This window comes from Bufo gargarizans, chromosome 4, assembly GCF_014858855.1.
Source record: "Bufo gargarizans isolate SCDJY-AF-19 chromosome 4, ASM1485885v1, whole genome shotgun sequence".
NCBI classification, from domain to species: Eukaryota; Metazoa; Chordata; class Amphibia; order Anura; family Bufonidae; genus Bufo; species Bufo gargarizans.
This window is the reverse complement of record NC_058083.1, coordinates 62,422,902-62,438,042: the sequence shown is the minus strand read 5'-3', so window position 1 is coordinate 62,438,042 and position 15,141 is coordinate 62,422,902. Positions and strand designations below refer to the sequence as shown.

Below are 15,141 nucleotides of genomic sequence, written 5' to 3'. Positions count from 1 at the left end.
AGAACCTTACCCAGCTATAGACCCAGAGATCCCCCCCGCAGAACCTTACCCAGCTATAGACCCAGATATCCCCCCGCAGAACCTTACCCAGCTATAGACCCAGATATCCCCCCGCAGAACCTTACCCAGCTATAGACCCAGATATCCCCCCGCAGAACCTTACCCAGCTATAGACCCAGATATCCCCCCCGCAGAACCTTACCCAGCTATAGACCCAGATATCCCCCCCCGCAGAACCTTACCCAGCTATAGACCCAGATATCCCCCCAAAGAACCTTACCCAGCTATAGACCCAGATATCCCCCCACAGAACCTTACCCAGCTATAGACCCAGATATCCCCCCGCAGAACCTTACCCAGCTATAGACCCAGATATCCCCCCGCAGAACCTTACCCAGCTATAGACCCAGATATCCCCCCGCAGAACCTTACCCAGCTATAGACCCAGATATCCCCCCCGCAGAACCTTACCCAGCTATAGACCCAGATATCCCCCTGCAGAACCTTACCCAGCTATAGACCCAGATATCCCCCCCCCCCGCAGAACCTTACCCAGCTATAGACCCAGATATCCCCCCGCAGAACCTTACCCAGCTATGGACCCAGATATCCCCCTGCAGAACCTTACCCAGCTATAGACCCAGATATCCCCCCGCAGAACCTTACCCAGCTATAGACCCAGATATCCCCCTGCAGAACCTTACCCAGCTATAGACCCAGATATCCCCCCGCAGAACCTAACCCAGCTATAGACCCATATATTCCCCCCGCAGAACCTTACCCAGCTATAGACCCAAATATCCCCCCCCCCCCGCAGAACCTTACCCAGCTATAGACCCAGATATTCCCCCCGCAGAACCTTACCCAGCTATAGACCCAGATATCCCCCCCCCCCCGCAGAACCTTACCCATCTATGGACCCAGATATCCCCCCGCAGAACCTTACCCAGCTATAGACCCAGATATCCCCCCGCAGAACCTTACCCAACTATAGACCCAGATATCCCCCTGCAGAACCTTACCCAGCTATAGACCCAGATATGCCCCCTGCAGAACCTTACCCAGCTATAGACCCAGATATCCCCCTGCAGAACCTTACCCAGCTATAGACCCAGATATGCCCCCCGCAGAACCTTACCCAGCTATAGACCCAGATATCCCCCCGCAGAACCTAACCCAGCTATAGACCCATATATTCCCCCCGCAGAACCTTACCCAGCTATAGACCCAGATATCCCCCCCCGCAGAACCTTACCCAGCTATAGACCCAGATATTCCCCCCGCAGAACCTTACCCAGCTATAGACCCAGATATCCCCCCCCCCCCCGCAGAACCTTACCCAGCTATGGACCCAGATATCCCCCCGCAGAACCTTACCCAGCTATAGACCCAGATATCCCCCCGCAGAACCTTACCCAACTATAGACCCAGATATCCCCCTGCAGAACCTTACCCAACTATAGACCCAGATATCCCCCCCGCAGAACCTTACCCAGCTATAGACCCAGATATGCCCCCCGCAGAACCTTACCCAGCTATAGACCCAGATATCCCCCTGCAGAACCTTACCCAGCTATGGACCCAGATATCCCCCCGCAGAACCTTACCCAGATATAGACCCAGATATCCCCCCGCAGAACCTTACCCAGCTATAGACCCAGATATCCCCCCCGCAGAACCTTACCCAGCTATGGACCCAGATATCCCCCCGCAGAACCTTACCCAGCTATAGACCCAGATATCCCCCCGCAGAACCTTACCCAGATATAGACCCAGATATCCCCCCCGCAGAACCTTACCCAGCTATGGACCCAGATATCCCCCCGCAGATCCTTACCCAGCTATAGACCCAGATATCCCCCCACAGAACCTTACCCAGCTATAGACCCAGATATCCCCCCGCAGAACCTTACCCAGCTATAGACCCAGATATCCCCCCCGCAGAACCTTACCCAGATATAGACCCAGATATCCCCCCCGCAGAACCTTACCCAGCTATAGACCCAGATATCCCCCCCCGCAGAACCTTACCCAGCTATAGACCCAGATATCCCCCCGCAGAACCTTACCCAACTATAGACCCAGATATCCCTTCGCAAAACCTTACCAGCTATAGACCCAGATATCCCCCGCAGAACCTTACCCAGCTATAGACCCAGATATCCCCCGCAGAACCTTACCCAGCTATAGACCCAGATATCCCCCCCGCAGAACCTTACCCAGCTATAGACCCAGATATCCCCCCCCCCCCGCAGAACCTTACCCAGCTATAGACCCAGATATCCCCCTGCAGAACCTTACCCAGCTATAGACCCAGATATGCCCCCGCAATACCTTACCCAGCTATAGACCCAGATATCCCCCCCGCAGAACCTTACCCAGCTATAGACCCAGATATCCCCCTGCAGAACCTTACCCAGCTATAGACCCAGAGAAAAACATGTTACATTGAAAGTGCTGAGAAAACAGCTCTATGCCCCCCTCCTGCAGAACATTACAGCTGCCCCCCTCCTGCAGAGCATTACAGCTACCCCCCTCCTGCAGAGCATTACAGTGACCCCCCTCCTGCAGAGCATTACAGCTGCCCCCCTCATGCAGAGCATTACAGCTGCCACCCTCCTGCAGAGCATTACAGCCGCCCCCCTCCTGCAGAGCATTATAGCCGCCCCCCTCCTGCAGAGCATTACAGCCGACCCCCCTCCTGCAGAGCATTACAGCAGAACCACTTATAATAAGGGTCTATTCACACGTCCGTTGTTTCTTTCCTGATCTGTTCCGTTTTTTGCTGAACAGATCTGGACCAGATCTGGACCCATTCATTTTCAATGGGTCCTGAAAAAAAATCAGACCCATTCATTTTTCAGGACCCATTGAAAATGAATGGGTCCAGATCTGGTCCAGATCTGTTCAGCAAAAAACGGAACAGATCAGGAAAGAAACAACGGACGTGTGAATCCGGGCCTCCGGGAAAATCAACTGTGCTTCTTGCAGACTCCAGACTGGCTCCGCCTACTCGGTCACATGACGGTGACATCATCCCAGGTCCTTCTCTACCACTTCTCTCCACTGCTGAGCTCCGCCCCCTGCACTGATCACATGACAGTGACATCATCACAGGTCCTTCAGCTGGCTAGGAAATAGCATCTACCCTCTCCTCTCCTCATAAAGGCGCCTGCAGTACTAGAAGCCTCCAGCTCCTCCAGGTCTCTCCTCTTCTCCTGAATGACCACCAAGGATGGACAGGAAGGAGATCAGCAGAAGAATATTAGACTTCACCTTGGAGATCATCTCCCTGCTGAGCGGAGAGGTAAACTTTTCTAGATTTCTCTCCTCTTTATTGTATTCTGTAACAAGTCAGACATCGGGAAGAAGAATCCATCATAGAAAGTGATAGGAAGAGTCCGGGGTCCTGGAGAACGGCCTCCAGACCTTCCAAGTGATGGAGAACCTGAAGATCAGCCACCAGTATGGTCAGTGATGTATCATGGAGACCAATAGTCATGTTGTAGGAGCCATGAGAAGGTAAGTAGGCACGTTGTACCCAGGAGGAGAGGAAGCAGAGGAGGAGATGGCCGGAGTGTGGCCTAGAGGGAGGATTTCTACCACTAGTCTGACATCTAGATGATACTGGACTATAACAAGGAGGCCTCCACTACATCTAGAGGAAAGAAGGTTTCTCCACCAACATAGAAGAGGAGTCTTTACTGTAAGAGCAGTGAGACTATGGAGCTCTCTGCCAGAGGAAGGGGTCATGGGGGATTCTCTAAAAGAGTCCAGAAGGAGCCTGGAGGTCTGGAGGGTAATAATATTCCATCTTCTAGTGACTAGATTACTGGAGATGGGGCCATGATCCAGGGAGGGATTCTGAGTGTAGATCTGGAGTCAGGAAGGAATTTCTTTCCCTAAGTGTCTCTCTCCATCCACAGGATTACACTATAGTGAAGAAGACATCGGGGGGGACTCCCATCATCCATGAGTCAGGAGGGTGGAGCAGGACCCCCATCACAGAGCCTCCCCCCCTGATACATGAGCAGAAGATCCTAGAACTCACCCACAAGATGATGGAGCTGCTGACTGGAGAGGTGACACTGCTGGGAATGCTGGGAAATTCTCCAGTAACAGCACTGGAGGGGTCTGGGTGATGACGGTGTCATTGTGTTGTCAGGTTCCTGTAAGGTGTCAGGATGTGGCGGTCTATTTCTCCATGGAGGAGTGGGAGTATGTAGAAGGACACCAGGATCTGTACAAGGAGGTCATGATGGAGGCTCCCCGGCCTCTGACATCACCAGGTAAGAGGAGACGAGGTGAGAAGAGGCCGTGCATGCTCGAGTCTCCTCCCCGCACGTTTGTTGGTTTCTGGCATTACAGTGATTGGCTGGCCGGCTATATAGCACCCGATGACACGGGGTTCGGCTCAGTCTTAGTCGGGGCGAGCTGCAGCAGAAGGGGCAGATAGTGTAGGGACAGGAATAGTTTTTAGGCAGGGTTTAGTGTAGAAAGTTGTTAGAGACCCAGAAGTTGCTGCAATATATATTATTAGCGCCCCCTGCAGTAAATTGCCTGTAATTGTTTGGCCGCTGCTGACAGAGACACGACCTCTGCTGCATCTGCTGTGTTACATTTCTGCATCCTAAGTGTCTGTGACATTCAGTGGAATCTTTCTTATGGCCAGTGTTATAGCGGCTCAACCTAAATACCATAACCGGACAGGTGCTCCCCCCTAGGTGTCCCCAATACCACAGTAGAGAAAAAAAGATGATGTACAGATGAGGGGCTCTCTATAGCCGGCAATACATGGACCAGCGCAATCCTCTACAGACCATACGATTAGTAATATCACATTGTGACTAAACCCCTGTTTTAGGAATGTCCAGACTCTTGTATTTCGTCTGCTGTTCATGTAGTTAACCCTATTTCGCCCTTTAAATGTACACAAACCACCTCATCTGCCTGTGACGCAGTTAGCGGACACAATGGACATTAGCGAACACAATGGATATTGCCGGGGACACAATCCACAAACACAATGGATATTGCCTGTGACACAATCCACAAACACAATGGATATTGCCTGTGACACAATCCACAAACACAATGGATATTGCCTGTGACACAATCCACAAACACAATGGATATTGCCGGGGACACAATCCACAAACACAATGGGCATTGCCTGTGACACAATCCACATACACAATGGATATTGCCGGGGACACAATCCACATACACAATGGGCATTGCCTGTGACACAATCCACATACACAATGGATATTGCCTGTGACACATTATACATACACAATGGATATTGCCTGTTACACAATCCACAAACACAATGGATATTGCCGGGGACACAATCCACAAACACAATGGATATTGCCTGTGACACAATCCACAAACACAATGGATATTGCCTGTGACACAATCCACAAACACAATGGATATTGCCTGTGACACAATCCACAAACACAATGGATATTGCCGGGGACACAATCCACAAACACAATGGATATTGCCGGGGACACAATCCACAAACACAATGGATATTGCCTGTGATACATTTAGCATACACAATGGTCTGGGTCATCGACCTCATGGAACTATGTCCGGACCCTTTATCCAATTATCTCCAGGATAGAGAGGAGAGATGTTACTGTTCATGTGGGAGTGTGTCATATCTTACTGTATATTGATTGGTCACTGTATTTCGTGGGCCTGTTCCCCACAAGGGCCCCGTGGCAGTAACCCTTGCTGAGGGCTTGATAAAAGGCTGAGCTGTGGCCATCAATAAAGTTGATAGTTTTTACCCCCTTCCTGAAGTCCTGGATCCTGTTTGTGGGGGATTGGGAGCTGTATATTCACAACACCTTCGGATTTACTTGGATTTCGGGAGACGCTGTACGGATTTACTCATCTGGAGTGTAAGATATCCGTAACACACACCATCACAGCGCACATCGATTATAATGAAACATAAATAATAATCAAACCAATATTATATTTAACCACTTAAGGACCACAGGTTTATACCCGCCTAGTGACCAGGCCCTTTTTTACAAATCGGCACTTCACAACTTTAGCGGTTTATTGCTCGGTCATGCAACTTACCACCCAAATGAATTTTACCTCCTTTTCTTCTCACTAATACAGCTTTCTTTTGGTGGTATTTGATTGCTGCTGAGATTTTTTGTTTTTCTGATATTAATCAAAAAAGACCGCAATTTTCTCGAAAAAAGTGTATTTTTAACTTTTTCTGGTAAAATTGTTTGAATATAATGACATTTCTATACAAGTTTGTGTCAGAATTTATTGTGCTACATGTCTTTGATAAAAAAAATCCAATAAGTGTATATTTATTGGTTTGCGCAAAAGTTATAGCGTTTACAAACTATGGTGCATTTTGAAGCAGCTCTGACTTTCTGAGCACCTGTCATGTTTCCTGAGGTGCTAGAATGCCAGGATAGTATAAATACCCCACAAATGACCCCATTTTAGAAAGAAGACACCCTAAGGTATTCGCAGGAGGGGCATGGTGAGTTCATGTATGATGTAATTTTTTTTCACAAGTTAGCGGAAAGTGACACTTTCTGAGGAAAAAATAAAATAATAAAGTTTCCATTTCTGCTAACTTCTGGCAAAAAAAATTAAAATCTGCCACGGACTCACTATGCCCCTCAGTGAATACTTTGGGGTGTCTACTTTCCGAAATGGGGTCATTTGTGGGGTGTGTTTACTGTTCTGACATTTTGGGCAGGCTAAATTGTGAGCAACCCTGTAAAGCCTAAAGGTACTCGTTGGACTTTCGGCCCCTTTACGCACCTAGGCTGCAAAAAAGTGTCACACATGTGGTATCGCCGTACTAAGGAGAAGTAGGGGCAATGTGTTTTGGGGTGTATTTTTACATATACCCATGCTGGGTGAGAGAAATATCTCTGTAAATTGACATTTAGTTGTCATTTACAGAGATATATTCTCACACCCAGAATGGGTATATGTAAAAATACACCCCAAAACACATTGCCCAACTTCTCCTGAGTACGGCGATACCACATGTGTGACACTTTTTTGCAGCCTAGATGCGCAAAGGGGCCCAAATTCCAATGAGTACCTTTTAGGAGGGCATTTTTAGGCATTTGGATTCCAGACTTCTTCACACGCTTTAGGGCCCCCAAAATGCCAGGGCAGTATAAATACCCCACATGTGACCCCATTTTGGATAGAAGACACCCCAAGGTATTCCGTGAGGGGCATGGCGAGTTCATGTAAAATTTTCTTTTTTGTCACAAGTTAGTGGAATATGAGACTTTGTAAGAAAACCCAAAAACCAAAGAAAATTCCGCTAACTTGTGCCAAAAAAAAAACTTCTATGAACTCGCCATGCCCCTCACGGAATACCTTGGGGTGTCTTCTTTCCAAAATGGGGTCACTTGTGGGGTATTTATACTGCCCTGGCATTTTAGGGGCCCTAAAGCGTGAGAAGAAGTCTGGAATCCAAATGCCTAAAAATGCCCTGTGAAATCCTAAAGGTGCTCTTTGGAATGTGGGCCCCTTTGCGCACCTAGGCTGCAAAAAAGTGTCACACATGTGGTATCGCCTGCCTAGTAAAAAGGAGTGCTTGCGAAGTAAAGCTGTGATTGCTAATAAATATCCAAAAAGCTCAAAAGTGATCTTTATAGCGCCGCAGCGATTTTACAGTGTTTTTGCAGTGATCAGAAAAAAATATTTCTGTCACTGCGGCGGGGCGGACTGAACGCAAGTGTGCGCACAAGATCAGGCCTGATCGGGCGAACACTGCGTTTTTTGTAGAGCCTAAGGTGACCCTAATGTACTGATATAGATATGATTGCGATCAGTCTTGATCACTTACAGATACTATATAGTACTAGTGCTGATTAGCGACAGCGATGACGCTAATCAGTGACTGCGGTGCGGTGGGGCTGGGCGCTAACTACCTAACAAGTAGCTAACTAACTGGCGGTGATAAGGGACCCTTACAGGGGGGTGATCAGGGAGTCTATATGGGGTGATCAGGGGTTAATAAGTGACAGGGGGGGGGTGTAGTGTAGTGTAGTGGTGTTTGGTGCTACTTACAGAGCTGCCTGTGTCCTCTGGTGGTCGATCCAAGCAAAAGGGACCACCAGAGAAGCAGGTAGCAGGTGTATCAGACTCTATTTACAAAATAGCATCTGACATACCTATTTGATTGGTTGTTTTAAAAATCTACAGCCTGCCAGCCAATGATCAGCACTGGCAGGCTGTAGTTAAACTTGAATACTGCGCAATCCTGTGAACGCGCGTTCCTGTGAGCGCGCGTTCACAGGAAATCTCAGGTCTCACGAGATGACGCCAATAGGCGTCACTGAGACCTGAGAGCGCTGCCGTCCGGACACCTATCGGCGTTACCGTGACGGCAAGTGGTTAAAGCATAGAATAAATGGCCCTATAAGATAGATATAAAATGCTGTATACACAATCTATATACCCGCTATAATAGTGCTATACGTATATAGGCTTTAAACCGCAGCCTATACTGGTGGCGTATATAATACAATGGATGGTCCTACTGAATAAGTGGTTCCTTATTCTGGGACATAAAGCCGTATTTATACTTATATTTTATTTGTGGTCATGGCTTGCCTGTGACGCGTACCCTCTACTTGCCTGACTAACTAACTAAGCGGCTTGAGTTGTGCCGTAACCGCTGCGTAGGGGGAAAGCCTAAAGTGGGCATACCCTGTAATGTGTAGATGAAAATGAGGGCGGGTTGGGAGGGTATGTTGCAATGGAACGTCAGCCTCAGGGGGAGGCGCTAGCTGGGTATAAGTCAGCTGCCGGCGCCCCTCCCACAAATACAGGCCAATGAATCTGCCTTCACACTTGTGGTCATGGCTTGCCTGTGACGCGTGGGCTTGGAGACATGGTACCATCTACCTGCCTGACTGACTAACTAAGCAGCTTGAGTTGTGCCGTAACCGCTGCGTAGGGGGAAAGCCTAAAGTGGGCAAAAACAAGACTCTCAAACGCGAGAGACATTTCACGATCGGGACGAGGTATGTACCTGTTGAAACATGAGGAGCGCCAGCGACCTAACTTCCGGATTACATGAGCCGGCACTTTATTCCTGGAGGCAGCCTAAGCGGCCCCTATCTGGAAAGAATGACCAGAAATAGACGCCAGGTTCAAACCTAAATTTGACACCAACATGCGGACGTGACTGACAAACTGGGAGGTAGTGAGCGGAGCTTTAGGAAACGGCAACAGAGGGCTGCAAGGGTCTCAGCCTGCCAAAGATGCCAGTAACTGTTTGAAAATGCGGACCGGGCACTATGGGTGCCGGGGGTCCGGTTTGAGAAGTTTTGGTGACCGGCATGGACAGTGTGTATCCACCATAGCACGGTCCCAGCTGGGCGATGCTGACGTAGCTGCTGCTGGAGGCAGTACACGGGAACTCGCCTTGAGCACCTTGAGCACGAGACTGGGGAGTGTACCAAAAGGGGCTCTGTCTAGTCTATCGGATAAGCCCCTGAAGACTTCAACAGTGATGACTTGTCGTCGTGGTTGGCTTGTCACGTGGCAGTTACCCAGGCCCTTCAGTGCTGCCTTAATGTGAACGGAAAATAGGGACACCGACTCCGGGTTGTTGATGGCCGAGAAATGTTGAACGCCTGCCAGGTAGGACCTGACGGTGTTGTGTGAGAGTTTCCGATCTGACAGTATGGCAGTACCCTATAAAGGCCAAAACATAACCAATGAAGCTAGTACTCTCTTGAGGATACTTTGCTTGGAATGGGAGGGACTTGTTTCATCCTGTGTTATAAGTCCTGGCCGTGTTAACCGAAAGAGACCTGGCTACCAGGGCATGTGCCGTAACTATGTGACTGGTCAATCCAGAATCAACTGTGAGTGAGGAGGTATCACGGCCCTTACGTTGTCCGCTTCTGGCATGACCTGTTGGAAAAGGGAAAAATTAGCCTGTGACAGAGCATCAGCCGCCACATTCTGGGTACCCCTGATATGGGAACAGCAATAGCGGAAATTACACCGTAACGAGAGCCAAACTAGTCTCCTGGTGAAGGACATGACTAGTGGGGATTTGGATCTACCTGTTGTTAAAATATCCACCGTAGCTGCATTATCAGAGACTATTGTGACTGTGGAATTGGACCATGAACTACCCCATACATACGCCGCGGCCACTATGGGGTATAGTTCAAACAAGGCTGAAGACTTGAGAAACCCCGGGATATGTCTGACTTCCTCTGGCCATGTACCGGCCAGCCAGTGGGTGCCAGAAATGGCTGCAAACCCTATACTGGAAGAAGCATCGGGAAAAAAACACAGGAGATGAACTGGTAGCTGAGGGGATGAAAAAGGAGATCCCATTCCAGTGGCTCAGGAACTGATCCCACATGACTAGATCTGCTACAGCCTGAGCGTCTAGCTGAACCTGGCTGTGCTGCTGTGGAGCCACGGGAAGAAGAGCTAACAGACGGGAAATGAATGATCTTCCCTGTGGAATAATGCGCATGGCGAAGTTTAGCATCCCTAGCAATGACTGTTGATACTCTCGTGACTGTGAATCTGTGTATGACTTCCCTGATCCTGATCAGTTTATCTTCCGGTAAACTGGCTAACATGTTGACAGTCTAGTACGAAACCCAGGAAAGTGATCACCATGGATGGGCCTTCAATATCCTTAGGCGACACTGGCACACCTAGCTGGGAAAAAACTACTCATAGGGTGTCCATATCCTGGGGTGTGCGCCCTGGGTATTCAATCAGCAGAAAGTCATCCAGCTAGTGAATAACATGACTGCAGTTAAACTTGACTTCCAACACCCAGTACAGGGCCTGAGCGAACTGGTCAAATAGTCAAGGGCTACTCTGGGAGCCAAATGTCAGTTTGGTGGCGAAATAATACAGGTTCTTCCATTTGATACCATGCCACTGCCAGAACACAGGCATGATGGGAAGTAGTTTGAAGGCATCTGATATGTCTGCCTTGGACAGATGAGCCCCAGGCCCTGCCTGCATGATGATGGCTATGGTCTGATCTATGGACGAATACTTCATACTCACTTCTTCAGATGGGATGAGGGAATTGAGGCTGGAAACATGAGAGGCATGCGGGGCTGAAAGATCATAGACCAGCCTCTCCTTCTTGCTGAATTTACCTGTGACTACCCACACCGGGTTGACCCGCCAGTGGTCGAACGGGGGAACCGAAAACAGGCCTCTGAGGAACCCTTTCTCTAATTCAGCCTCTATCAACCTGTCCACTGTTGTGAGGACTCTCACCTCGGACTAAGTTTTTACACTCATCCGTGGCTTCAGGCAGCGCGGTTAGACCTGTGTGGAAACCTGCTTCGAAACCTGCGACCAGGAAATCAACAAATCCAGTGTTATGATGGCCTGGGAGGCACGAGTGTAAATAAGCGATATCAATGACGCTGATGCACACTCTATCAGACTTTAATGGACAGGCCAATTTTGGATGCGCTCTGAAGCAACTGGAGCTTACATGGAGCAGACGGCATTGACTGTAGCGGCAAGTAGAAAAGTTGAAGTTATTGCCGATTTGGGATCTACCTAAATGCTTGATGGGGCGACCTAGCTTATCCACCGCACCAGTGTTGCTGTGAGTACTCGATGGACCTGCTGGTGACACCTTAGAACTACTGTCCGGTCCAGCGTTGGCATTGTGGCACCATTCTGACTTGTGGGAAATAAACTGGCACAGTGCGCATGACGGGCTTTGAGACCAGCGAAGTGCCTGCAATAGATTTCGGTATCAATGTTGGCCCAATTCGTGGTGAACTGGAACTGACTAAGAGCAGCTGCTGCTTTTGATGAAAAAGATGATAATCATAGAATGCAGCGTCACCATATTTGTGCCCTAAATCTGTGATTTTGTAGAGGTAAAGATCTAACTCTTCCCTCCTATCTGTACGGACAGAGCATATTCCGTCCCTGTATAGGCTGAACGCCAGTACAAACTCTGGGATGGTTAGCTTCCTGTTGAGCCTGTGGTCCCGACCTTTGAGAACCACGAGACGTCACCGCAAGCGATGACCTTGTTCTCGGTGAGATCTTGCGTGGCTATTAAGAGATTCATGTCTCTGCCCTCGAGGGTATCTTTTTTTAATGGTGGCCGGAATGAAATGTGCTGGATTGATATTAGGCATGGGGGACGTTGTACCTGAACAACCGGCAGCAGACGTTGAGGCGACAGGTATGTCCCGTGCCGCGCCTCGAGACTCCACAACCTCCAATCTTGCCTGAATGTTGGTGACTGAAGAAGTCAAGGTATTAATTACAGCGTGTAACTGCATGAGGGAAGTGTGGATGGTATTCATCGAGACCTAATCGTGGCTAGAGCCGGCTGACTCTGTCACAAGTAACTGGTATAGTTCTGCTTTTCTTGAAGTAGCCAGAAAGGGGATGCCCCTCCTGGTCAGTTCTGAAACAAGCTTGGGGATGGTCCAGTTACAAAGCGATGAAATGCTGTCACGCTCCAACATCCTGGTGGCGTCCATGTTCACGGACACCTCCTCAATGTCGGACATATGTGACATGTTGCAACTGCAGATGACAAGAAAAACATGTTAACAACACTGGCATGGGTGTGTGAGGAGCAAGCGATGCTGTACCACCTACCACCGTGAACCCGACTGGGTGGCCGGGAGGCATAGGAGGAGGACCGTGGATGGCTCGGTTGCAAGGCAACCGAGACAACACCTGCAACCTAGGCGTTTAGATGCCTGCCGAGCACGAAATGACAGAGAACGTAGTAGCAGAGCGCATGGTGGCATAACGCATAGGGGAAGGTCACAAATCACCATGTATACCAAAGGAGCTGACACACCGCCGGCCGGACTGTGAAGTGGACGGGCTGCACAAGCGCGCAGCATATACTTACCCGAAGCTGGGGCGAACTTTGTAGCGGACTCCTCGCCTCTGGCTGTGACAGATCCTGCAGAGGTATGAGACTCACTCGTGCTGACTCAGAACCACAGGAACAGGATATGTTGCAATGGAACATCAGCCTCAGGGGAAGGCGCTAGCTGGGTATAAGTCAGCTGCCGGCGCCCCTCCCACAAATACAGGCCAATGAATCGGCCTTCACACATATTCGTTGATGTCCAAAGTCTTCATACATGGGTTGAAGGCCTCCAAAATACCATATAGTAGAGGGGGGTCACTGCTTGTAATTGTTTGTCCTGCAGACCTTACTAATCGTGAAAATTCTGATATCCGGACCGTTTGGCATGTAGTTTGAGACAAAATATATATATATGGTTGTATATAGTACGTTACCGGTCCGTATTGTAGCTGTTTGGCCGCTCGGTATCCGTGCTCCTTGACCAGAGCCGTCCCGGAAGCACACTCATTCTTTGCACTGCAAGGACCTTCGTGGCGTCCCACGTGGTCCGTAAGCCTACCCGTGGCATCCCACATGACCGAGGCTGTGTGCGTTGATTGGCTTCTAAGGTCCTAGAGTCTGGGATTTATTACAGAGCGGCTGAGTATTCTCCAATTTTCTTTAACAAAGTCCACGATTAATGCAATATATTATCCCTCACTGTTCTGTACCAGACGCGTTTCGGGGTCACAACTACCCCTTCCTCAGTGGGGGTCTCAAAGCTGCTTTTATATGGTGCATTTAGAAGCATTGCTTACTGGGACAGTGAGAGATCTTTAAAATGTGGACCTTAATTCCTGTATGGAGCCGAATTCTAGACCATCCCTATCCTTAGTTATGTTCAAAATGTTAGGGTATGACAGAGATCCCCATTTCTTATATTTAGGATCCGTCTTATCAGTTCATAGACCATCTTAAGTAGAAAATATATAGTCAGGTATATATGATGATCGCCATTCTACTCGTACAAAGGCTAACTTCATTCATACAATAAGAAATATATATTATATTATGAATTATATATATAAAATGCTTCAATACACATAAAAATAAAAACCCAGACGCGGTTGTCTTGCGTTTTTTGCTGCGTTTGTTACTCTTTTACTAGCAAACAAGTAATAGAACATAACCATGCCCACTTAAGATTTTTCTTAGCTAGTATGACCTTGAAATACATGTTGTAAGGCGTTATTGTAGACTGGGGGCGCTGGTCTGCTGGGGAAGGGAGATCGGAGTGCTGATAAGCAGCCGGACGCCGATGTCCCATCCCCAACAGGCCCTCGCCCCAGAATTATAGAAATCCAAACAATTCCATTTCGGCATTTAAGCCTCTTGGAATCAAAGTAACAAAGTATAATATAGGCTCAGGAGGATTGAACCCGGGAGCCACTGTCACTCTTGTCTCCTACAGCCAAACCTCCACGTGTAGAGCAGATCTCCATCGGTACGTGTGGTCTCCTCCATCACTGAAAGGAGCGCCATTCCAGTCACCTCCACCTTCAGCAATCACAGGCCCTGTGTTATTAGCGGCCACACTACAGAGCTCTAGTGACCCCCTGTCTCCGGAGGACACCGGCTCCTGTAGTCCTGCTCCGAATAAACCTGTTGAGACACAGGAGCTTGCATCCAACTTTCATCTTATCTGCCTGTCAATGGAAATATTTCCTCCTCACTCATGCTGTGGGGGGTGAATTACTTTCCATGATACTGGGCAAATCCTTATTCTTGCTCCCTAGAAATGGTGATTAATGGAATTAGTTCAGTTCAACTCCCAAACAGATTTGGATCTAGGTTTTCTCCACCAGACGACCGATCTAAATCCATCAATGTCCAAGTCTCTTCCACCTGCTGTAAAGAATGAAAGCCGAGTCTCTGGAAGAAAGAGCAGTTCACAGCCTGGAATTTATATGTTCTATATCACTGGATTAGTTTGAGGTTTAGCAGAAGGTTGGTGAGGAGCAGAACATTGTTATTTAGGCCCTGGTCACTAAACCTAGAAGTGAAGGAGCTGAGAGAAGTGTCTGATCTATAGACAGATCTACAGGAGGCCATGTATTCAGTCACTGTGTGCTTGTGTCTCCACAGATGGATCCAGGAGAAGAAATTCCCCCGAGAGATGTCCCCGTCCTCTGTATTCCCAGGACTGTCCCGAGGAGAAGCTCCCAGAGAACCATCAGGTAGACGGAGCTGAATTCTCCACAGAATCTGACCAGAAAGGGATT

General features: G+C 48.7%; 1 protein-coding gene and 1 long non-coding RNA gene across 2 annotated transcripts in view; both read left to right on the top strand.

Moving 5' to 3' along the window:
• LOC122935208 (zinc finger protein 397-like) overlaps nucleotides 1-15,141 on the top strand; it is a 1,371,324-nt gene that overhangs the window by 659,091 nt on the left and 697,092 nt on the right. The gene's annotated exons all lie outside the window — the stretch shown is intronic.
• Nucleotides 4,040-15,061, top strand: LOC122933919. The gene is made up of 3 exons (XR_006388584.1): nucleotides 4,040-4,082; nucleotides 4,166-4,289; nucleotides 15,005-15,061. It is a non-coding gene; the product is annotated as an uncharacterized LOC122933919 (long non-coding RNA).